Genomic DNA, 24,948 nt, shown 5'->3' with positions numbered 1-24,948 from the left:
TGGAGAAGACCTAGCAAGAGGGGTGTGTTTTTCGGAACCCATCCCTTCTATTCTTTGTTCTCTCGTGGTCTACCCTCAACAAAGGGGTTTACTTCCAGAAGCTAGCGCATTCGTAAACTCCAAGCGGCGCAGCGAAGTCTATGGAAGCGTGACCATGCAGCAGGTGCATTAAGCACCTCAGTTGTCTCGCTGCCTTCCTGATCTCACGACATGAAAACCATGAGCTTTCAGAACCTAGCAGACAGTGACCTGTCTGCCTTCGATCCTCTTTGCCACATCTGTTCAACCTCTGCTCTTGCGAAAGTCATCAGATTGTTGGATGGTTACTCAGGGAGGTCTGGCTGCCACTGAAGCCAACCGCAGCAGAGGGGTCGCTTTACCTTTGGCCTTTGCTCACCATCTCAGTCTTCCCAAGAGAGGCAAAAGGGCATTTCTGTCCCCATGCATTCTATAGACACATATTCACGTGGAGTCAACAACCCGACCTCTCTTGGTGTGACGAATCAACTTCCGGGGCACTAGTGGTCCAGGGAGGAATATCGCTTTCTAGACCATCAATCAGTCCCACACCTCTAGTACACCGGAAGGGGTCCGAACAGTGGACGGAACGTCAGGCTGGTTAGTTGCAACAGAGCGAAAAAACAATTGTGACCCACTGATAAAAGGGACTGTCCAGTCAAGGTTGTATACAAATATCTACTTTAGTATTAATACAACAGACAGTTCTAACACACTACAAAATACAACCCACCCTATAAAGGAAAACAGGGGACAGACAGTTTCACAAAGGAGAGGGATGCACTCTGGATACTGACAGGAGTGTAGTCGGTAAAGCAATCAGTCTGAACTGTTCAAGGTTATTAGGTTGCAGCAGCAAGGGAGCAAGGGGTCGTAAATGTCACTAAGGGCCTTCGGCGAAGGACCAGGGGGACAGAACCACAATGTAACTGGTGTTTGAGATGATCTTGGTACTCGACAGCATCGAGTCGCTTCCAGCATGCTTTGTAGCTCCGGCGACAGAGTTCAAGAGGGACGACAGATGCGGATATCAGTTGGCAGGCAGTTTGGTAAGCGAGGCTGGGCGGACGGCTGCAGGCTGCCCTACCCGGCGGCTCGGGGTGAAGAATCGTTGTCTGTGTGCTGGTTGGTGGATCTGGAACGCTGGTCGAGGGTTCTCAGACGGCTTTAGTGACTGCAGCGTGAGAACAGCCACAGTGGTGCAGCCGGTCGCAGTTTGAGAGCTCGACTGCTTCGAAAAAGTCCTTAAAAGATGGACGCTGGTTGATGCTTGTTGTGGCACTCCTCCGAGCTTCTTCTCAATGCTTGGGTCGACGTTTAAGGCGGCCGACCCAAAGCTGAGAAGAGTGTTTGCCGGCAACGGCCTTGTCCTTTGTTCAGAGACTCTCTGGCACTTCCCACCTAGGAAGCTTGCTGGCTTAACCTAGCAGGGCACGCTGTGTGCTGGCTGGGTACCGGTTCTGGTGCTGCTTGATGGATCCTCTGAGTCGGGTATCTCCCTCTGTTCCGTGGGAGATGTTTTGGGAGGGATTTTGCTTCCCTCTTGGAAATCCTGGACTTCCTTCACTGGCGGAAGCTGTGAGGCAGACTGTACCATCACCGAGGGTCCGAATGAGTCCTTCTTCGTACTCCTTTTGAAGTCGTCGGATGATCTGCTTAGTGAGGGGCTCAGCCCTCTTTTAAAGCCAAATGGGGCCCAGTGATTGGAGCATGCTAAGCCTACCTTAAAGACCCAATCCTGGGTCCCCACCAACAATCTTCTGTCATGCGTAAGGTCATGACCAGAGTGCTTTGCAACAGGAAAGGTAAGGGGTGACAACATGTACTACTAAGCCGCACCCATCTTCCTGTCTCCTGTGGATCAAAGTGGCTCTCTGGTTAATTGAGCTCGAGAACAGACTGTCCCCATCAAATCACATATATCTTCCCTCTGAAAGGGGGTGGCCCTGCAGCGGTTGCCTACTGTAAACAGTTGTTCCACACATGACATTCAATGGCCTTCATACAGAGGGGTGGGAGCTAGCTTCAAGCTGACACATTGCATATGGAAAAGGTGTTGGGGTTTCCTGCCCTTTGTTAGTTCTGTGAACAGGCCTCTTCGCAGGCCTGCTTCACTTAACTCTCATCAGTATGCGCTGCCATCAGAGAGAACCTAACAATAGGCAGGGCATATCGATGGAGCCTTTGCTATTTTAAGTAGGCTGACCAGGGCCGGAGGAAGGCGTTGCCTTCCCCGTTCAGAGATGCTTTGATGTACCCATGGCTGTCACATTGCAGCTAAATGTGACAGGAGGACCGCACCGGTAGACTGTGTCCCCCAGAGTGCACTTGACTATGTGTTTGTTGTGCAGTGTCCATTGGGAAATGTGTGCGGAATAGCCCCACACATTTCCAGGAGGTTTACCTACCACCATTCCATTTCTTTTTTAAAAGTATCAAACCAGCCCAGGCGGAGCGCACACTCCCCGTGCGGATGGTCTAATTCATCACTCTTGGTCAGGTTCTTCAATTCCTACCAGTCAAGTGGTCTCTTCTGTCTGTGTCTGCACTTCATTTGCACAGCAAACAGGCATGTCTTTCCCATGGCAGCAGTGTCTTCTCCAAGCTGCACACACAGACAGCCGTTTCTCAGGCTAAATGTTCTCTTCTGACCTCAGTGGCAGAGCCACACTAAGCAGATGGCTCTGCAAAGGCCCAGGGGCTACAGCAAAAAGCCTGAACAGGGCAAGGCCGCTTCATTTTTGGCAATGGAGTGGAAGTAGAATTGCAGGGTCCGCCCTATGAGACAGGGTACAAGACGTGAATTACATAGGACCTTTTCACTTTTCCCAGAGTCCCCTGCAAAATCGGGTCTATTTTCAAGGACAACTGCAATTATCACAAACAGGTAGATATGTGATGGCATGGACATGTATCGAAATTGTAATGGTTTGGTCAACAGTTGGAACGCTCAGAGACAAATTGATTCACTTCTTGTCAATGTCCTGGCTGCACTGCAGAAACAGCTGGTCGTCCTGGTGGAGCATCACTTCACCTGCCCCCAAAGGAGCCCATTTCTCGATGCTGTCCTCCCTCCTGTGCAATCCTCCAATGGCTCTTTGCATTCTCAAGCCTCTCCCATGTTGCCTTGGCAGCGGCCTGCCCAATAATCTCTCAGGAGGGCGGGGTCACTTGCCAACAGGCCACCTATCATGCTAAGGGAAAGAGCGCACAGGTAGCAGCCTGCTCATTTGCATGTTTACTCCCAGAATCCTATGCATACCTTGCTACTATATTTGCTGTCTGTTTGGTGAGCGCAAGATGATACAGGTGTTCACCTCAACAAATCTCGGCACTGGAATCCAGGCGGTTTTAAGAGTTTGACAAAGGATGCTCAGGATGAAGCTTGCTGGGATCACTGCAAGTTAAATGGGAATCCATTCCCGGGGCGCACAGGCCTCTGGGTCAGGTGCTTTAGCTTTGCGCAGTGGCAGTATCGTAGCTCATGAGGTTTAACCGAGGTGCGATTATTGCTTATTGAAAACTTTACCCAATACCCCGCCATGACAGCTTGAAATATAGCTGGAATTGGTAATTTTTGACAGTCTCTACGGAGGCTGAACCGATTTGTTTGAAAAGGAGACAATGACGCTTTTACTCCACTGGAGAAGACCTAGCAAGAGGGGTGTGTTTTTCAGAACACTTCCCTTCTATTCTTTGTTCTCTCGTGGCCTACCCTCAACAAAGGGGTTTACTTCCAGAAGCTAGCGCATTCGTAAACTCCAAGCGGCGCAGCGAAGTCTATGGAACCGTGACCATGCAGCAGGTGCATTAAGCGCCTCAGTTGTCTCGCTGCCTTCCTGATCTCACGACATGAAAACCATGAGCTTTCAGAACCTAGCAGACAGTGACCTGTCTGCCTTCGATCCTCTTTGCCACATCTGTTCAACCTCTGCTCTTGCGAAAGTCATCAGATTGTTGGATGGTTACTCAGGGAGGTCTGGCTGCCACTGAAGCCAACCGCAGCAGAGGGGTCGCTTTACCTTTGGCCTTCGCTCACCATCTCAGTCTTCCCAAGAGAGGCAAAAGGGCATTTCTGTCCCCATGCATTCTATAGACACATATTCACGTGGAGTCAACAACCCGACCTCTCTTGGTGTGACGAATCAACTTCCGGGGCACTAGTGGTCCAGGGAGGAATATCGCTTTCTAGACCATCAATCAGTCCCACACCTCTAGTACACCGGAAGGGGTCCGAACAGTGGACGGAACGTCAGGCTGGTTAGTTGCAACAGAGCGAAAAAACAATTGTGACCCACTGATAAAAGGGACTGTCCAGTCAAGGTTGTATACAAATATCTACTTTAGTATTAATACAACAGACAGTTCTAACACACTACAAAATACAACCCACCCTATAAAGGAAAACAGGGGACAGACAGTTTCACAAAGGAGAGGGATGCACTCTGGATACTGACAGGAGTGTAGTCGGTAAAGCAATCAGTCTGAACTGTTCAAGGTTATTTGGTTGCAGCAGCAAGGGAGCAAGGGGTCGTAAATGTCACTAAGGGCCTTCGGAGAAGGACCAGGGGGACAGAACCACAATGTAACTGGTGTTTGAGATGATCTTGGTACTCGACAGCATCGAGTCGCTTCCAGCATGCTTTGTAGCTCCGGCGACAGAGTTCAAGAGGGACGACAGATGCGGATATCAGTTGGCAGGCAGTTTGGTAAGCGAGGCTGGGCGGACGGCTGCAGGCTGCCCTACCCGGCGGCTCGGGGTGAAGAATCGTTGTCTGTGTGCTGGTTGGTGGATCTGGAACGCTGGTCGAGGGTTCTCAGACGGCTTTAGTGACTGCAGCGTGAGAACAGCCACAGTGGTGCAGCCGGTCGCAGTTTGAGAGCTCGACTGCTTCGAAAAAGTCCTTAAAAGATGGACGCTGGTTGATGCTTGTTGTGTCACTCCTCCGAGCTTCTTCTCAATGCTTGGGTCGACGTTTAAGGCGGCCGACCCAAAGCTGAGAAGAGTGTTTGCCGGCAACGGCCTTGTCCTTTGTTCAGAGACTCTCTGGCACTTCCCACCTAGGAAGCTTGCTGGCTTAACCTAGCAGGGCACGCTGTGTGCTGGCTGGGTACTGGTTCTGGTGCTGCTTGATGGATCCTCTGAGTCGGGTATCTCCCTCTGTTCCCTGGGAGATGTTTTGGGAGGGATTTTGCTTCCCTCTTGGAAATCCTGGACTTCCTTCACTGGCGGAAGCTGTGAGGCAGACTGTACCATCACCGAGGGTCTGAATGAGTCCTTCTTCGTACTCCTTTTGAAGTCGTCAGATGATCTGCTTAGTGAGGGGCTCAGCCCTCTTTTAAAGCCAAATGGGCCCCAGTGATTGGAGCATGCTAAGCCTACCTTAAAGACCCAATCCTGGGTCCCCACCAACTATCTTCTGTCATGCGTAAGGTCATGACCAGAGTGCTTTGCAACAGGAAAGGTAAGGGGTGACAACATGTACTACTAAGCCGCACCCATCTTCCTGTCTCCTGTGGATCAAAGTGGCTCTCTGGTTAATTGAGCTCGAGAACAGACTGTCTGCATCAAATCACATATATCTTCCCTCTGAAAGGGGGTGGCCCTGCAGCGGTTGCCTACTGTAAACAGTTGTTCCACACATGACATTCAATGGCCTTCATACAGAGGGGTGGGAGCTAGCTTCAAGCTGACACATTGCATATGAAAAAGGTGTTGGGGTTTCCTGCCCTGTGTTAGTTCTGTGAACAGGCCTCTTCGCAGGCCTGCTTCACTTAACTCTCATCAGTATGCGCTGCCATCAGAGAGAACCTAACAATAGGCAAGGCATATCGATGGAGCCTTTGCTATTTTAAGTAGGCTGACCAGGGCCGGAGGAAGGCGTTGCCTTCCCCCTTCAGAGATGCTTTGATGTACCCATGGCTGTCACATTGCAGCTAAATGTGACAGGAGGACCGCACCGGTAGACTGTGTCCCCCAGAGTGCACTTGACTATGTGTTTGTTGTGCAGTGTCCATTGGGAAATGTGTGCAGAATAGCCCCACACATTTCCAGGAGGTTTACCTACCAACATTCCATTTCTTTTTTAAAAGTATCAAACCAGCCCAGGCGGAGCGCACACTCCCCGTGCGGATGGTCTAATTCCTCACTCTTGGTCAGGTTCTTCAATTCCTACCAGTCAAGTGGTCTCTTCTGTCTGTGTCTGCACTTCATTTGCACAGCAAACAGGCATGTCTTTCCCATGGCAACAGTGTCTTCTCCAAGCTGCACACACAGACAGCCGTTTCTCAGGCTAAATGTTCTCTTCTGGCCTCAGTGGCAGAGCCACACTAAGCAGATGGCTCTGCAAAGGCCCAGGGGCTACAGCAAAAAGCCTGAACAGGGCAAGGCCGCTTCATTTTTGGCAGTGGAGTGGAAGTAGAATTGCAGGGTCCGCCCTATGAGACAGGATACAAGACGTGAATTACATAGGGCCTTTTCACTTTTCCCAGAGTCCCCTGCAAAATCGGGTCTATTTTCAAGGACAACTGCAATTATCACAAACAGGTAGATATGTGATGGCATTGACATGTATCGAAATTGTAATGGTTTGGTCAACAGTTGGAACGCTCAGAGACAAATTGATTCACTTCTTGTCAATGTCCTGGCTGCACTGCAGAAACAGCTGGTCGTCCTGGTGGAGCATCACTTCACCTGTCCCCAAAGGAGCCCATTTCTCGATGCTGTCCTCGCTCCTGTGCAATCCTCCAATGGCTCTTTGCATTCTCAAGCCTCTCCCATGTTGCCTTGGCAGCGGCCTGCCCAATAATCTCTCAGGAGGGCGGGGTCACTTGCCAACAGGCCACCTATCATGCTAAGGGAAAGAGCGCACAGGTAGCAGCCTGCTCATTTGCATGTTTACTCCCAGAATCCTATGCATACCTTGCTACTATATTTGCTGTCAGTTTGGTGAGCGAAAGATGATACAGGTGTTCACCTCAACAAATCTCGGCACTGGAATCCAGGCGGTTTTATGAGTTTGACAAAGGATGCTCAGGATGAAGCTTGCTGGGATCACTGCAAGTTAAATGGGAATCCATTCCCGGGGCGCACAGGCCTCGGGGTCAGGTGCTTTAGTTTTGCGCAGTGGCAGTATCGTAGCTCATGAGGTTTAACCGAGGCGCGATTATTGCTTATTGAAAACTTTACCCAATACCCCGCCATGACAGCTTGAAATATAGCTGGAATTGGTAATTTTTGACAGTCTCTACGGAGGCTGAACCGATTTGTTTGAAAAGGAGACAATGACGCTTTTACTCCACTGGAGAAGACCTAGCAAGAGGGGTGTGTTTTTCGGAACCCATCCCTTCTATTCTTTGTTCTCTCGTGGCCTACCCTCAACAAAGGGGTTTACTTCCAGAAGCTAGCGCATTCGTAAACTCCAAGCGGCGCAGCGAAGTCTATGGAACCGTGACCATGCAGCAGGTGCATTAAGCGCCTCAGTTGTCTCGCTGCCTTCCTGATCTCACGACATGAAAACCATGAGCTTTCAGAACCTAGCAGACAGTGACCTGTCTGCCTTCGATCCTCTTTGCCACATCTGTTCAACCTCTGCTCTTGCGAAAGTCATCAGATTGTTGGATGGTTACTCAGGGAGGTCTGGCTGCCACTGAAGCCAACCGCAGCAGAGGGGTCGCTTTACCTTTGGCCTTCGCTCACCATCTCGGTCTTCCCAAGAGAGGCAAAAGGGCATTTCTGTCCCCATGCATTCTATAGACACATATTCACGTGGAGTCAACAACCCGACCTCTCTTGGTGTGACGAATCAACTTCCGGGGCACTAGTGGTCCAGGGAGGAATATCGCTTTCTAGACCATCAATCAGTCCCACACCTCTAGTACACCGGAAGGGGTCCGAACAGTGGACGGAACGTCAGGCTGGTTAGTTGCAACAGAGCGAAAAAACAATTGTGACCCACTGATAAAAGGGACTGTCCAGTCAAGGTTGTATACAAATATCTTCTTTAGTATTAATACAACAGACAGTTCTAACACACTACAAAATACAACCCACCCTATAAAGGGAAACAGGGGACAGACAGTTTCACAAAGGAGAGGGATGCACTCTGGATACTGACAGGAGTGTAGTCGGTAAAGCAATCAGTCTGAACTGTTCAAGGTTATTTGGTTGCAGCAGCAAGGGAGCAAGGGGTCGTAAATGTCACTAAGGGCCTTCGGAGAAGGACCAGGGGGACAGAACCACAATGTAACTGGTGTTTGAGATGATCTTGGTACTCAACAGCATCGAGTCGCTTCCAGCATGCTTTGTAGCTCCGGCGACAGAGTTCAAGAGGGACGACAGATCCGGATATCAGTTGGCAGGCAGTTTGGTAAGCGAGGCTGGGCGGACGGCTGCAGGCTGCCCTACCCGGCGGCTCGGGTGAAGAATCGTTGTCTGTGTGCTGGTTGGTGGATCTGGAACGCTGGTCGAGGGTTCTCAGACAGCTTTAGTGACTGCAGCGTGAGAACAGCCACAGTGGTGCAGCCGGTCGCAGTTTGAGAGCTCGACTGCTTCGAAAAAGTCCTTAAAAGATGGACGCTGGTTGATGCTTGTTGTGGCACTCCTCCGAGCTTCTTCTCAATGCTTGGGTCGACGTTTAAGGCGGCCGACCCAAAGCTGAGAAGAGTGTTTGCCGGCAACGGCATTGTCCTTTGTTCAGAGACTCTCTGGCACTTCCCACATAGGAAGCTTGCTGGCTTAACCTAGCAGGGCACGCTGTGTGCTGGCTGGGTACCGGTTCTGGTGCTGCTTGATGGATCCTCTGAGTCGGGTATCTCCCTCTGTTCCCTGGGAGATGTTTTGGGAGGGATTTTGCTTCCCTCTTGGAAATCCTGGACTTCCTTCACTGGCGGAAGCTGTGAGGCAGACTGTACCATCACCGAGGGTCCGAATGAGTCCTTCTTCGTACTCCTTTTGAAGTCGTCGGATGATCTGCTTAGTGAGGGGCTCAGCCCTCTTTTAAAGCCAAATGGGCCCCAGTGATTGGAGCATGCTAAGCCTACCTTAAAGACCCAATCCTGGGTCCCCACCAACAATCTTCTGTCATGCGTAAGGTCATGACCAGAGTGCTTTGCAACAGGAAAGGTAAGGGGTGACAACATGTACTACTAAGCCGCACCCATCTTCCTGTCTCCTGTGGATCAAAGTGGCTCTCTGGTTAATTGAGCTCGAGAACAGACTGTCCCCATCAAATCACATATATCTTCCCTCTGAAAGGGGGTGGCCCTGCAGCGGTTGCCTACTGTAAACAGTTGTTCCACACATGACATTCAATGGCCTTCATACAGAGGGGTGGGAGCTAGCTTCAAGCTGACACATTGCATATGAAAAAGGTGTTGGGGTTTCCTGCCCTGTGTTAGTTCTGTGAACAGGCCTCTTTGCAGGCCTGCTTCACTTAACTCTCATCAGTATGCGCTGCCATCAGAGAGAACCTAACAATAGGCAGGGCATATCGATGGAGCCTTTGCTATTTTAAGTAGGCTGACCAGGGCCGGAGGAAGGCGTTGCCTTCCCCCTTCAGAGATGCTTTGATGTACCCCTGGCTGTCACATTGCAGCTAAATGTGACAGGAGGACCGCACCGGTAGACTGTGTCCCCCAGAGTGCACTTGACTATGTTTTTGTTGTGCAGTGTCCATTGGGAAATGTGTGCGGAATAGCCCCACACATTTCCAGGAGGTTTACCTACCAACATTCCATTTCTTTTTTAAAAGTATCAAACCAGCCCAGGCGGAGCGCACACTCCCCGTGCGGATGGTCTAATTCCTCACTCTTGGTCAGGTTCTTCAATTCCTACCAGTCAAGTGGTCTCTTCTGTCTGTGTCTGCACTTCAGTTGCACAGCAAACAGGAATGTCTTTCCCATGGCAACAGTGTCTTCTCCAAGCTGCACACACAGACAGCCGTTTCTCAGGCTAAATGTTCTCTTCTGACCTCAGTGGCAGAGCCACACTAAGCAGATGGCTCTGCAAAGGCCCAGGGGCTACAGCAAAAAGCCTGAACAGGGCAAGGCCGCTTCATTTTTGGCAGTGGAGTGGAAGTAGAATTGCAGGGTCCGCCCTATGAGACAGGGTACAAGACGTGAATTACATAGGACCTTTTCACTTTTCCCAGAGTCCCCTGCAAAATCGGGTCTATTTTCAAGGACAACTGCAATTATCACAAACAGGTAGATATGTGATGGCATGGACATGTATCGAAATTGTAATGGTTTGGTCAACAGTTGGAACGCTCAGAGACAAATTGATTCACTTCTTGTCAATGTCCTGGCTGCACTGCAGAAACAGCTGGTCGTCCTGGTGGAGCATCACTTCACCTGTCCCCAAAGGAGCCCATTTCTCGATGCTGTCCTCGCTCCTGTGCAATCCTCCAATGGCTCTTTGCATTCTCAAGCCTCTCCCATGTTGCCTTGGCAGCGGCCTGCCCAATAATCTCTCAGGAGGGCGGGGTCACTTGCCAACAGGCCACCTATCATGCTAAGGGAAAGAGCGCACAGGTAGCAGCCTGCTCATTTGCATGTTTACTCCCAGAATCCTATGCATACCTTGCTACTATATTTGCTGTCAGTTTGGTGAGCGAAAGATGATACAGGTGTTCACCTCAACAAATCTCGGCACTGGAATCCAGGCGGTTTTATGAGTTTGACAAAGGATGCTCAGGATGAAGCTTGCTGGGATCACTGCAAGTTAAATGGGAATCCATTCCCGGGGCGCACAGGCCTCGGGGTCAGGTGCTTTAGCTTTGCGCAGTGGCAGTATCGTAGCTCATGAGGTTTAACCGAGGCACGATTATTGCTTATTGAAAACTTTACCCAATACCCCGCCATGACAGCTTGAAATATAGCTGGAATTGGTAATTTTTGACAGTCTCTACGGAGGCTGAACCGATTTGTTTGAAAAGGAGATAATGACGCTTTTACTCCACTGGAGAAGACCTAGCAAGAGGGGTGTGTTTTTCGGAACCCATCCCTTCTATTCTTTGTTCTCTCGTGGCCTACCCTCAACAAAGGGGTTTACTTCCAGAAGCTAGCGCATTCGTAAACTCCAAGCGGCGCAGCGAAGTCTATGGAACCGTGACCATGCAGCAGGTGCATTAAGCGCCTCAGTTGTCTCGCTGCCTTCCTGATCTCACGACATGAAAACCATGAGCTTTCAGAACCTAGCAGACAGTGACCTGTCTGCCTTCGATCCTCTTTGCCACATCTGTTCAACCTCTGCTCTTGCGAAAGTCATCAGATTGTTGGATGGTTTCTCAGGGAGGTCTGGCTGCCACTGAAGCCAACCGCAGCAGAGGGGTCGCTTTACCTTTGGCCTTCGCTCACCATCTCAGTCTTCCCAAGAGAGGCAAAAGGGCATTTCTGTCCCCATGCATTCTATAGACACATATTCACGTGGAGTCAACAACCCGACCTCTCTTGGTGTGACGAATCAACTTCCGGGGCACTAGTGGTCCAGGGAGGAATATCGCTTTCTAGACCATCAATCAGTCCCACACCTCTAGTACACCGGAAGGGGTCCGAACAGTGGACGGAACGTCAGGCTGGTTAGTTGCAACAGAGCGAAAAAACAATTGTGACCCACTGATAAAAGGGACTTCCAGTCAAGGTTGTATACAAATATCTACTTTAGTATTAATACAACAGACAGTTCTAACACACTACAAAATACAACCCACCCTATAAAGGAAAACAGGGGACAGACAGTTTCACAAAGGAGAGGGATGCACTCTGGATACTGACAGGAGTGTAGTCGGTAAAGCAATCAGTCTGAACTGTTCAAGGTTATTTGGTTGCAGCAGCAAGGGAGCAAGGGGTCGTAAATGTCACTAAGGGCCTTCGGAGAAGGACCAGGGGGACAGAACCACAATGTAACTGGTGTTTGAGATGATCTTGGTACTCAACAGCATCGAGTCGCTTCCAGCATGCTTTGTAGCTCCGGCGACAGAGTTCAAGAGGGACGACAGATGCGGATATCAGTTGGCAGGCAGTTTGGTAAGCGAGGCTGGGCGGACGGCTGCAGGTTGCCCTACCCGGCGGCTCGGGTGAAGAATCGTTGTCTGTGTGCTGGTTTGTGGATCTGGAACGCTGGTCGAGGGTTCTCAGACGGCTTTAGTGACTGCAGCGTGAGAACAGCCACAGTGGTGCAGCCGGTCGCAGTTTGAGAGCTCGACTGCTTCGAAAAAGTCCTTAAAAGATGGACTCTGGTTGATGCTTGTTGTGGCACTCCTCCGAGCTTCTTCTCAATGCTTGGGTCGACGTTTAAGGCGGCCGACCCAAAGCTGAGAAGAGTGTTTGCCGGCAACGGCATTGTCCTTTGTTCAGAGACTCTCTGGCACTTCCCACCTAGGAAGCTTGCTGGCTTAACCTAGCAGGGCACGCTGTGTGCTGGCTGGGTACCGGTTCTGGTGCTGCTTGATGGATCCTCTGAGTCGGGTATCTCCCTCTGTTCCCTGGGAGATGTTTTGGGAGGGATTTTGCTTCCCTCTTGGAAATCCTGGACTTCCTTCACTGGCGGAAGCTGTGAGGCAGACTGTACCATCACCGAGGGTCCGAATGAGTCCTTCTTCGTACTCCTTTTGAAGTCGTCGGATGATCTGCTTAGTGAGGGGCTCAGCCCTCTTTTAAAGCCAAATGGGCCCCAGTGATTGGAGCATGCTAAGCCTACCTTAAAGACCCAATCCTGGGTCCCCACCAACAATCTTCTGTCATGCGTAAGGTCATGACCAGAGTGCTTTGCAAAAGGAAAGGTAAGGGGTGACAACATGTACTACTAAGCCGCACCCATCTTCCTGTCTCCTGTGGATCAAAGTGGCTCTCTGGTTAATTGAGCTCGAGAACAGACTGTCCCCATCAAATCACATATATCTTCCCTCTGAAAGGGGGTGGCCCTGCAGCGGTTGCCTACTGTAAACAGTTGTTCCACACATGACATTCAATGGCCTTCATACAGAGGGGTGGGAGCTAGCTTCAAGCTGACACATTGCATATGAAAAAGGTGTTGGGGTTTCCTGCCCTGTGTTAGTTCTGTGAACAGGCCTCTTCGCAGGCCTGCTTCACTTAACTCTCATCAGTATGCGCTGCCATCAGAGAGAACCTAACAATAGGCAGGGCATATCGATGGAGCCTTTGCTATTTTAAGTAGGCTGACCAGGGCCGGAGGAAGGCGTTGCCTTCCCCCTTCAGAGATGCTTTGATGTATCCCTGGCTGTCACATTGCAGCTAAATGTGACAGGGGGACCGCACCGGTAGACTGTGTCCCCCAGAGTGCACTTGACTATGTTTTTGTTGTGCAGTGTCCATTGGGAAATGTGTGCGGAATAGCCCCACACATTTCCAGGAGGTTTACCTACCAACATTCCATTTCTTTTTTAAAAGTATCAAACGAGCCCAGGCGGAGCGCACACTCCCCGTGCGGATGGTCTAATTCCTCACTCTTGGTCAGGTTCTTCAATTCCTACCAGTCAAGTGGTCTCTTCTGTCTGTGTCTGCACTTCAGTTGCACAGCAAACAGGAATGTCTTTCCCATGGCAACAGTGTCTTCTCCAAGCTGCACACACAGACAGCCGTTTCTCAGGCTAAATGTTCTCTTCTGACCTCAGTGGCAGAGCCACACTAAGCAGATGGCTCTGCAAAGGCCCAGGGGCTACAGCAAAAAGCCTGAACAGGGCAAGGCCGCTTCATTTTTGGCAGTGGAGTGGAAGTAGAATTGCAGGGTCCGCCCTATGAGACAGGGTACAAGACGTGAATTACATAGGACCTTTTCACTTTTCCCAGAGTCCCCTGCAAAATCGGGTCTATTTTCAAGGACAAGTGCAAATATCACAAACAGGTAGGTATGTGATGGCATGGAAATGTATCGAAATTGTAATGGTTTGGTCAACAGTTGGAACGCTCAGAGACAAATTGATTCACTTCTTGTCAATGTCCTGGCTGCACTGCAGAAACAGCTGGTCGTCCTGGTGGAGCATCACTTCACCTGTCCCCAAAGGAGCCCATTTCTCGATGCTGTCCTCGCTCCTGTGCAATCCTCCAATGGCTCTTTGCATTCTCAAGCCTCTCCCATGTTGCCTTGGCAGCGGCCTGCCCAATAATCTCTCAGGAGGGCGGGGTCACTTGCCAACAGGCCACCTATCATGCTAAGGGAAAGAGCGCACAGGTAGCAGCCTGCTCATTTGCATGTTTACTCCCAGAATCCTATGCATACCTTGCTACTATATTTGCTGTCAGTTTGGTGAGCGCAAGATGATACAGGTGTTCACCTCAACAAATCTCGGCGCTGGAATCCAGGCGGTTTTATGAGTTTGACAAAGGATGCTCAGGATGAAGCTTGCTGGGATCACTGCAAGTTAAATGGGAATCCATTCCCGGGGCGCACAGGCCTCTGGGTCAGGTGTTTTAGCTTTGCGCAGTGGCAGTATCGTAGCTCATGAGGTTTAACCGAGGCGCGATTATTGCTTGTTGAAAACTTTACCCAATACCCCGCCATGACAGCTTGAAATATAGCTGGAATTGGTAATTTTTGACAGTCTCTACGGAGGCAGAACCGATTTGTTTGAAAAGGAGACAATAACGCTTTTACTCCACTGGAGAAGACCTAGCAAGAGGGGTGTCTTTTTCGGAACCCATCCCTTCTATTCTTTGTTCTCTCGTGGCCTACCCTCAACAAAGGGGTTTACTTCCAGAAGCTAGCGCATTCGTAAACTCCAAGCGGCGCAGCGAAGTCTATGGAACCGTGACCATGCAGCAGGTGCATTAAGCGCCTCAGTTGTCTCGCTGCCTTCCTGATCTCACGACATGGAAACCATGAGCTTTCAGAACCTAGCAGACAGTGACCTGTCTGCCTTCGATCCTCTTTGCCACATCTGTTCAACCTCTGCTCTTGCGAAAGTCATCAGATTGTTGGATGGTTACTCAGGGAGGTCTGGCTGCCACTGAAGCCAACCGCAGCAGAGGGGTCGCTTTACCTTTGGCCTTCGCTCACCATCTCAGTCTTCCCAAGAGAGGCAAAAGGGCATTTCTGTCCCCATGCATTCTATAGACACATATTCACGTGGAGTCAACAACCCGACCTCTCTTGGTGTGACGAATCAACTTCCGGGGCACTAGTGGTCCAGGGAGGAATATCGCTTTCTAGACCATCAATCAGTCCCACACCTCTAGTACACCGGAAGGGGTCCGAACAGTGGACGGAACGTCAGGCTGGTTAGTTGCAACAGAGCGAAAAAACAATTGTGACCCACTGATAAAAGGGACTGTCCAGTCAAGGTTGTATACAAATATCTACTTTAGTATTAATACAACAGACAGTTCTAACACACTACAAAATACAACCCACCCTATAAAGGAAAACAGGGGACAGACAGTTTCACAAAGGAGAGGGATGCACTCTGGATACTGACAGGAGTGCAGTCGGTAAAGCAATCAGTCTGAACTGTTCAAGGTTATTTGGTTGCAGCAGCAAGGGAGCAAGAGGTCGTAAATGTCACTAAGGGCCTTCGGAGAAGGACCAGGGGGACAGAACCACAATGTAACTGGTGTTTGAGATGATCTTGGTACTCGACAGCATCGAGTGGCTTCCAGCATGCTTTGTAGCTCCGGCGACAGAGTTCAAGAGGGACGACAGATGCAGATATCAGTTGGCAGGCAGTTTGGTAAGCGAGGCTGGGCGGACGGCTGCAGGCTGCCCTACCCGGCGGCTCGGGGTGAAGAATCGTTGTCTGTGTGCTGGTTGGTGGATCTGGAACGCTGGTCGAGGGTTCTCAGACGGCTTTAGTGACTGCAGCGTGAGAACAGCCACAGTGGTGCAGCCGGTCGCAGTTTGAGAACTCGACTGCTTCGAAAAAGTCCTTAAAAGATGGACGCTGGTTGATGCTTGTTGTGGCACTCCTCCGAGCTTCTTCTCAATGCTTGGCTCGACGTTTAAGGCGGCCGACCCAAAGCTGAGAAGAGTGTTTGCCGGCAACGGCCTTGTCCTTTGTTCAGAGACTCTCTGGCACTTCCCACCTAGGAAGCTTAGTGGCTTAACCTAGCAGGGCACGCTGTGCGCTGGCTGGGTACCGGTTCTGGTGCTGCTTGATGGATCCTCTGAGTCGGGTATCTCCCTCTGTTCCCTGGGAGATGTTTTGGGAGGGATTTTGCTTCCCTCTTGGAAATCCTGGACTTCCTTCACTGGCGGAAGCTGTGAGGCAGACTGTACCATCACCGAGGGTCCGAATGAGTCCTTCTTCGTACTCCTTTTGAAGTCGTCGGATGATCTGCTTAGTGAGGGGCTCAGCCCTCTTTTAAAGCCAAATGGGCCCCAGTGAATGGAGCATGCTAAGCCTACCTTAAAGACCCAATCCTGGGTCCCCACCAACAATCTTCTGTCATGCGTAAGGTCATGACCAGAGTGCTTTGCAACAGGAAAGGTAAGGGGGGACAACATGTACTACTAAGCCGCACCCATCTTCCTGTCTCCTGTGGATCAAAGTGGCTCTCTGGTTAATTGAGCTCGAGAACAGACTGTCCCCATCAAATCACATATATCTTCCCTCTGAAAGGGGGTGGCCCTGCAGCGGTTGCCTACTGTAAACAGTTGTTCCACACATGACATTCAATGGCCTTCATACAGAGGGGTGGGAGCTAGCTTCAAGATGACACATTGCATATGAAAAAGGTGTTGGGGTTTCCTGCCCTGTGTTAGTTCTGTGAACAGGCCTCTTCGCAGGCCTGCTTCACTTAACTCTCATCAGTATGCGCTGCCATCACAGAGAACCTAACAATAGGCAGGGCATATCGATGGAGCCTTTGCTATTTTAAGTAGGCTGGCCAGGGCCGGAGGAAGGCGTTGCCTTCCCCCTTCAGAGATGCTTTGATGTACCCATGGCTGTCACATTGCAGCTAAATGTGACAGGAGGACCGCACCGGTAGACTGTGTCCCCCAGAGTGCACTTGACTATGTGTTTGTTGTGCAGTGTCCATTGGGAAATGTGTGCGGAATAGCCCCACACATTTCCAGGAGGTTTACCTACCACCATTCCATTTCTTTTTTAAAAGTATCAAACCAGCCCAGGCGGAGCGCACACTCCCCATGCGGATGGTCTAATTCCTCACTCTTGGTCAGGTTCTTCAATTCCTACCAGTCAAGTGGTCTCTTCTGTCTGTGTCTGCACTTCATTTGCACAGCAAACAGGCATGTCTTTCCCATGGCAACGAAGACAACAGTGTCTTCTCCAAGCTGCACACACAGACAGCCGTTTCTCAGGCTAAATGTTCTCTTCTGACCTCAGTGGCAGAGCCACACTAAGCAGATGGCTCTGCAAAGGCCCAGGGGCTACAGCAAAATGCCTGAACAGGGCAAGGCCGCTTCATTTTTGGCAGTGGAGTGGAAGTAGAATTGCAGGGTCCGCCCTATGAGACAGGGTACAAGACGTGAATTACATAGGACCTTTTCACTTTTCCCAGAGTCCCCTGCAAAATCGGGTCTATTTTCAAGGACAAGTGCAATTATCACAAACAGGTAGGTATGTGATGGCATGGAAATGTATCGAAATTGTAATGGTTTGGTCAACAGTTGGAACGCTCAGAGACAAATTGATTCACTTCTTGTCAATGTCCTGGCTGCACTGCAGAAACAGCTGGTCGTCCTGGTGGAGCATCACTTCACCTGTCCCCAAAGGAGCCCATTTCTCGATGCTGTCCTCGCTCCTGTGCAATCCTCCAATGGCTCTTTGCATTCTCAAGCCTCTCCCATGTTGCCTTGGCAGAGGCCTGCCCAATAATCTCTCAGGAGGGCGGGGTCACTTGCCAACAGGCCACCGATCATGCTAAGGGAAAGAGCGCACAGGTAGCAGCCTGCTCATTTGCATGTTTACTCCCAGAATCCTATGCATACCTTGCTACTATATTTGCTGTCAGTTTGGTGAGCGCAAGATGATACAGGTGTTCACCTCAACAAATCTCGGCACTGGAATCCAGGCGGTTTTATGAGTTTGACAAAGGATGCTCAGGATGAAGCTTGCTGGGATCACTGCAAGTTAAATGGGAATCCATTCCCGGGGCGCACAGGCCTCAGGGTCAGGTGCTTTAGCTTTGCGCAGTGGCAGTATCGTAGCTCATGAGGTTTAACCGAGGCGCGATTATTGCTTATTGAAAACTTTACCCAATGCCCCGCCATGACAGCTTGCAATATAGCTGGAATTGGTAATTTTTGACAGTCTCTACGGAGGCTGAACCGATTTGTTTGAAAAGGAGACAATGACGCTTTTACTCCACTGGAGAAGACCTAGCAAGAGGGGTGTGTTTTTCGGAACCCATCCCTTATATTCTTTGTTCTCTCGTGGCCTACCCTCAACAAAGGGGTTTACTTCCAGAAGCTAGCGCATTCGTAAACTCCAAGCGGCGCAGCGAAGTCTATGGAACCGTGACCATGCAGCAGGTGCATTAAGCGCCTCAGTTGTCTCGCTGCCTTCCTGATCTCACGACATGAAAACCATGAGCTTTCAGAACCTAGCAGACAGTGACCTGTCTGCCTTCGATCCTCTTTGCCACATCTGTTCAACCTCTGCTCTTGCGAAAGTCATCAGATTGTTGGATGGTTACTCAGGGAGGTCTGGCTGCCACTGAAGCCAACCGCAGCAGAGGGGTCGCTTTACCTTTGGCCTTCGCTCACCATCTCAGTCTTCCCAAGAGAGGCAAAAGGGCATTTCTGTCCCCATGCATTCTATAGACACATATTCACTTGGAGTCAACAACCCGACCTCTCTTGGTGTGACGAATCAACTTCCGGGGCACTAGTGGTCCAGGGAGGAATATCGCTTTCTAGACCATCAATCAGTCCCACACCTCTAGTACACCGGAAGGGGTCTGAACAGTGGACGGAACGTCAGGCTGGTTAGTTGCAACAGAACGAAAAAACAATTGTGACCCACTGATAAAAGGGACTGTCCAGTCAAGGTTGTATACAAATATCTACTTTAGTATTAATACAACAGACAGTTCTAACACACTACAAAATACAACCCACCCTATAAAGGAAAACAGGGGACAGACAGTTTCACAAAGGAGAGGGATGCACTCTGGATACTGACAGGAGTGTAGTCGGTAAAGCAATCAGTCTGAACTGTTCAAGGTTATTTGGTTGCAGCAGCAAGGGAGCAAGGGGTCGTAAATGTCACTAAGGGCCTTCGGAGAAGGACCAGGGGGACAGAACCACAATGTAACTGGTGTTTGAGATGATCTTGGTACTCGACAGCATCGAGTCGCTTCCAGCATGCTTTGTAGCTCCGGCGACAGAGTTCAAGAGGGACGACAGATGCGGATATCAGTTGGCAGGCAGTTTGGTAAGCGAGGCTGGGCGGACGGCTGCAGGCTGCCCTACCCGGCGGCTCGGGGTGAAGAATCGTTGTCTGTGTGCTGGTTGGTGGATCTGGAACGCTGGTCGAGGGTTCTCAGTCGGCTTTAGTGACTGCAGCGTGAGAACAGCCACAGTGGTGCAGCCGGTCGCAGTTTGAGAGCTCGACTGCTTCGAAAAAGTCCTTAAAAGATGGTCGCTGGTTGATGCTTGTTGTGGCACTCCTCCGAGCTTCTTCTCAATGCTTGGGTCGACGTTTAAGGCGGCCGACCCAAAGCTGAGAAGAGTGTTTGCCGGCAACGGCCTTGTCCTTTGTTCATAGACTCTCTGGCACTTCCCACCTAGGAAGCTTGCTGGCTTAACCTAGCAGGGCACGCTGTGTGCTGGCTGGGTACCGGTTCTGGTGCTGCTTGATGGATCCTCTGAGTCGGGTATCTCCCTCTGTTCCCTGGGAGATGTTTTGGGAGGTATTTTGCTTCCCTCTTGGAAATCCTGGACTTCCTTCACTGGCGGAAGCTGTGAGGCAGACTGTACCATCACCGAGGGTCCGAATGGGTCCTTCTTCGTACTCCTTTTGAAGTCGTCGGATGATCTGCTTAGTGAGGGGCTCAGCCCTCTTTTAAAGTCAAATGGGCCCCAGTGATTGGAGCATGCTAAGCCTACCTTAAAGACCCAATCCTGGGTCCCCACCAACAATCTTCTGTCATGCGTAAGGTCATGACCAGAGTGCTTTGCAACAGGAAAGGTAAGGGGTGACAACATGTACTACTAAGCCGCACCCATCTTCCTGTCTCCTGTGGATCAAAGTGGCTCTCTGGTTAATTGAGCTCGAGAACAGACTGTCTCCATCAAATCACATATATCTTCCCTCTGAAAGGGGGTGGCCCTGCAGCGGTTGCCTACTGTAAACAGTTGTTCCACACATGACATTCAATGGCCTTCATACAGAGGGGTGGGAGCTAGCTTCAAGCTGACACATTGCATATGAAAAAGGTGTTGGGGTTTCCTGCCCTGTGTTAGTTCTGTGAAAAGGCCTCTTCGCAGGCCTGCTTCACTTAACTCTCATCAGTATGCGCTGCCATCAGAGAGAACCTAACAATAGGCAAGGCATATCGATGGAGCCTTTGCTATTTTAAGTAGGCTGACCAGGGCCGGAGGACTGCGTTGCCTTCCCCCTTCAGAGACGCTTTGATGTACCCATGGCTGTCACATTGCAGCTAAATGTAACAGGAGGACCGCACCGGTAGACTGTGTCCCCCAGAGTGCACTTGACTATGTGTTTGTTGTGCAGTGTCCATTGGGAAATGTGTGCGGAATAGCCCCACACATTTCCAGGAGGTTTACCTACCAACATTCCATTTCTTTTTTAAAAGTATCAAACCAGCCCAGGCGGAGCGCACACTCCCCTTGCGGATGGTCTAATTCCTCACTCTTGGTCAGGTTCTTCAATTCCTACCAGTCAAGTGGTCTCTTCTGTCTGTGTCTGCACTTCATTTGCACAGCAAACAGGCATGTCTTTCCCATGGCAACAGTGTCTTCTCCAAGCTGCACACACAGACAGCCGTTTCTCAGGCTAAATGTTCTCTTCTGACCTCAGTGGCAGAGCCACACTAAGCAGATGGCTCTGCAAAGGCCCAGGGGCTACAGCAAAAAGCCTGAACAGGCCAAGGCCGCTTCATTTTTGGCAGTGGAGTGGAAGTAGAATTGCAGGGTCCGCCCTATGAGACAGGGTACAAGACGTGAATTACATAGGACCTTTTCACTTTTCCCAGAGTCCCCTGCAAAATCGGGTCTATTTTCAAGGACAACTGCAATTATCACAAACAGGTAGATATGTGATGGCATGGACATGTATCGAAATTGTAATGGTTTGGTCAACAGTTGGAACGCTCACAGACAAATTGATTCACTTCTTGTCAATGTCCTGGCTGCACTGCAGAAACAGCTGGTCGTCCTGGTGGAGCATCACTTCACCTGTCCCCAAAGGAGCCCATTTCTCGATGCTGTCCTCGCTCCAGTGCAATCCTCCAATGGCTCTTTGCATTCTCAAGCCTCTCCCATGTTGCCTTGGCAGCGGCCTGCCCAATAATCTCTCAGGAGGGCGGGGTCACTTGCCAACAGGCCACCTATCATGCTAAGGGAAAGAGCGCACAGGTAGCAGCCTGCTCATTTGCATGTTTACTCCCAGAATCCTATGCATACCTTGCTACTATATTTGCTGTCAGTTTGGTGAGCGCAAGATGATACAGGTGTTCACCTCAACAAATCTCGGCACTGGAACCCAGGCGGTTTTATGAGTTTGACAAAGGATGCTCAGGATGAAGCTTGCTGGGATCACTGCAAGTTAAATGGGAATCCATTCCCGGGGCGCACAGGCCTCTGGGTCAGGTGCTTTAGCTTTGCGCAGTGGCAGTATCGTAGCTCATGAGGTTTAACCGAGGCGCGATTATTGCTTATTGAAAACTTTACCCAATACCCCGCCATGACAGCTTGAAATATAGCTGGAATTGGTAATTTTTGACAGTCTCTACGGAGGCTGAACCGATTTGTTTGAAAAGGAGACAATGACGCTTTTACTCCACTGGAGAAGACCTAGCAAGAGGGGTGTGTTTTTCGGAACCCATCCCTTCTATTCTTTGTTCTCTCGTGGCCTACCCTCAACAAAGGGGTTTACTTCCAGAAGCTAGCGCATTCGTAAACTCCAAGCGGCGCAGCGAAGTCTATGGAACCGTGACCATGCAGCAGGTGCATTAAGCGCCTCAGTTGTCTCGCTGCCTTCCTGATCTCACGACATGAAAACCATGAGCTTTCAGAACCTAGCAGACAGTGCCTGTCTGCCTTCGATCCTCTTTGCCACATCTGTTCAACCTCTGCTCTTTGGAAAGTCATCAGATTGTTGGATGGTTACTCAGGGAGGTCTGGCTGCCACTGAAGCCAACCGCAGCAGAGGGGTCGCTTTACCTTTGGCCTTCGCTCACCATCTCAGTCTTCCCAAGAGAGGCAAAAGGGCATTTCTGTCCCCATGCATTCTATAGACACATATTCACGTGGAGTCAACAACCCGACCTCTCTTGGTGTGACGAATCAACTTCCGGGGCACTAGTGGTCCAGGGAGGAATATCGCTTTCTAGACCATCAATCAGTCCCACACCTCTAGTACACCGGAAGGGGTCCGAACAGTGGACGGAACGTCAGGCTGGTTAGTTGCAACAGAGCGAAAAAACAATTGTGACCCACTGATAAAAGGGACTGTCCAGTCAAGGTTGTATACAAATATCTACTTTAGTATTAATACAACAGACAGTTCTAACACACTACAAAATACAACCCACCCTATAAAGGAAAACAGGGGACAGACAGTTTCACAAAGGAGAGGGATGCACTCTGGATACTGACAGGAGTGTAGTCGGTAAAGCAATCAGTCTGAACTGTTCAAGGTTATTTGGTTGCAGCAGCAAGGGAGCAAGGGGTCGTAAATGTCACTAAGGGCCTTCGGAGAAGGACCAGGGGGACAGAACCACAATGTAACTGGTGTTTGAGATGATCTTGGTACTCGACAGCATCGAGTCGCTTCCAGCATGCTTTGTAGCTCCGGCGACAGAGTTCAAGAGGGACGACAGATGCGGATATCAGTTGGCAGGCAGTTTGGTAAGCGAGGCTGGGCGGACGGCTGCAGGCTGCCCTACCCGGCGGCTCGGGGTGAAGAATCGTTGTCTGTGTGCTGGTTGGTGGATCTGGAATGCTGGTCGAGGGTTCTCAGACGGCTTTAGTGACTGCAGCATGAGAACAGCCACAGTGGTGCAGCCGGTCGCAGTTTGAGAGCTCGACTGCTTCAAAAAGTCCTTAAAAGATGGTCGCTGGTTGATGCTTGTTGTGGCACTCCTCCGAGCTTCTTTTCAATGCTTGGGTCGACGTTTAAGGCGGCCGACCCAAAGCTGAGAAGAGTGTTTGCTGGCAACGGCCTTGTCCTTTGTTCAGAGACTCTCTGGCACTTCCCACCTAGGAAGCTTGCTGGCTTAACCTAGCAGGGCACGCTGTGTGCTGGCTGGGTACCGGTTCTGGTGCTGCTTGATGGATCCTCTGAGTCGGGTATCTCCCTCTGTTCCCTGGGAGATGTTTTGGGAGGTATTTTGCTTCCCTCTTGGAAATCCTGGACTTCCTTCACTGGCGGAAGCTGTGATGCAGACTGTACCATCACCGAGGGTCCGAATGATTCCTTCTTCGTACTCCTTTTGAAGTCGTCGGATGATCTGCTTAGTGATGGGCTCAGCCCTCTTTTAAAGCCAAATGGGCCCCAGTGATTGGAGCATGCTAAGCCTACCTTAAAGACCCAATCCTGGGTCCCCACCAACAATCTTCTGTCATGCGTAAGGTCATGACCAGAGTGCTTTGCAACAGGAAAGGTAAGGGGTGACAACATGTACTACTAAGCCGCACCCATCTTCCTGTCTCCTGTGGATCAAAGTGGCTCTCTGGTTAATTGAGCTCGAGAACAGACTGTCTCCATCAAATCACATATATCTTCCCTCTGAAAGGGGGTGGCCCTGCATCGGTTGCCTACTGTAAACAGTTGTTCCACACATGACATTCAATGGCCTTCATACAGAGGGGTGGGAGCTAGCTTCAAGCTGACACATTGCATATGAAAAAGGTGTTGGGGTTTCCTGCCCTGTGTTAGTTCTGTGAACAGGCCTCTTCGCAGGCCTGCTTCACTTAACTCTCATCAGTATGCGCTGCCATCAGAGAGAACCTAACAATAGGCAGGGCATATCGATGGAGCCTTTGCTATTTTACGTAGGCTGACCAGGGCCGGAGGAAGGCGTTGCCTTCCCCTTCAGAGATGCTTTGATGTACCCATGGCTGTCACATTGCAGCTAAATGTGACAGGAGGACCGCACCGGTAGACTGTGTCCCCCAGAGTGCACTTGACTATGTGTTTGTTGTGCAGTGTCCATTGGGAAATGTGTGCGGAATAGCCCCACACATTTCCAGGAGGTTTACCTACCAACATTCCATTTCTTTTTTAAAAGTATCAAACAAGCCCAGGCGGAGCGCACACTCCCCGTGCGGATGGTCTAATTCCTCACTCTTGGTCAGGTTCTTCAATTCCTACCAGTCAAGTGGTCTCTTCTGTCTGTGTCTGCACTTCATTTTCACAGCAAACAGGCATGTCTTTCCCATGGCAACAGTGTCTTCTCCAAGCTGCACACACAGACAGCCGTTTCTCAGGCTAAATGTTCTCTTCTGACCTCAGTGGCAGAGCCACACTAAGCAGATGGCTCTGCAAAGGCCCAGGGGCTACAGCAAAAAGCCTAAACAGGGCAAGGCCGCTTCATTTTTGGCAGTGGAGTGGAAGTAGAATTGCAGGGTCCGCCCTATGAGACAGGGTACAAGACGTGAATTACATAGGACCTTTTCACTTTTCCCAGAGTCCCCTGCAAAATCGGGTCTATTTTCAAGGACAAGTGCAATTACCACAAACAGGTAGGTATGTGATGGCATGGAAATGTATCGAAATTGTAATGGTTTGGTCAACAGTTGGAACGCTCAGAGACAAATTGATT

At 50.4% G+C, this 24,948-nt stretch overlaps 6 non-coding genes across 6 annotated transcripts; all 6 read left to right on the top strand.

Moving 5' to 3' along the window:
* The first annotated feature begins 3,473 nt into the window (after window positions 1-3,473).
* On the top strand, window positions 3,474-3,614 carry LOC138496654 (U4 spliceosomal RNA). Its single transcript, XR_011278146.1, has one exon. It is a non-coding gene; the product is annotated as a U4 spliceosomal RNA (small nuclear RNA).
* Window positions 3,615-7,133: 3,519 nt separating this feature from the next.
* Window positions 7,134-7,274, top strand: LOC138496651 (U4 spliceosomal RNA). Its single transcript, XR_011278143.1, has one exon. It is a non-coding gene; the product is annotated as a U4 spliceosomal RNA (small nuclear RNA).
* Window positions 7,275-10,792: 3,518 nt separating this feature from the next.
* On the top strand, window positions 10,793-10,933 carry LOC138496285 (U4 spliceosomal RNA). Its single transcript, XR_011277811.1, has one exon. It is a non-coding gene; the product is annotated as a U4 spliceosomal RNA (small nuclear RNA).
* A 3,517-nt stretch (window positions 10,934-14,450) lies between these two features.
* On the top strand, window positions 14,451-14,591 carry LOC138496277 (U4 spliceosomal RNA). The gene has a single exon (XR_011277804.1). It is a non-coding gene; the product is annotated as a U4 spliceosomal RNA (small nuclear RNA).
* Window positions 14,592-18,119: 3,528 nt separating this feature from the next.
* Window positions 18,120-18,260, top strand: LOC138496639 (U4 spliceosomal RNA). The gene has a single exon (XR_011278132.1). It is a non-coding gene; the product is annotated as a U4 spliceosomal RNA (small nuclear RNA).
* Window positions 18,261-21,779: 3,519 nt separating this feature from the next.
* On the top strand, window positions 21,780-21,920 carry LOC138496609 (U4 spliceosomal RNA). The gene has a single exon (XR_011278105.1). It is a non-coding gene; the product is annotated as a U4 spliceosomal RNA (small nuclear RNA).
* The last annotated feature ends 3,028 nt before the right edge of the window (window positions 21,921-24,948 follow it).

Source organism: Ambystoma mexicanum, chromosome 10 (genome assembly GCF_040938575.1).
Source record: "Ambystoma mexicanum isolate Mex_15411 chromosome 10, UKY_AmexF1_1, whole genome shotgun sequence".
NCBI classification, from domain to species: Eukaryota; Metazoa; Chordata; class Amphibia; order Caudata; family Ambystomatidae; genus Ambystoma; species Ambystoma mexicanum.
The sequence above is the reverse complement of the archived record's forward strand: the minus strand, read 5'-3'. Positions and strand labels throughout refer to the sequence as shown.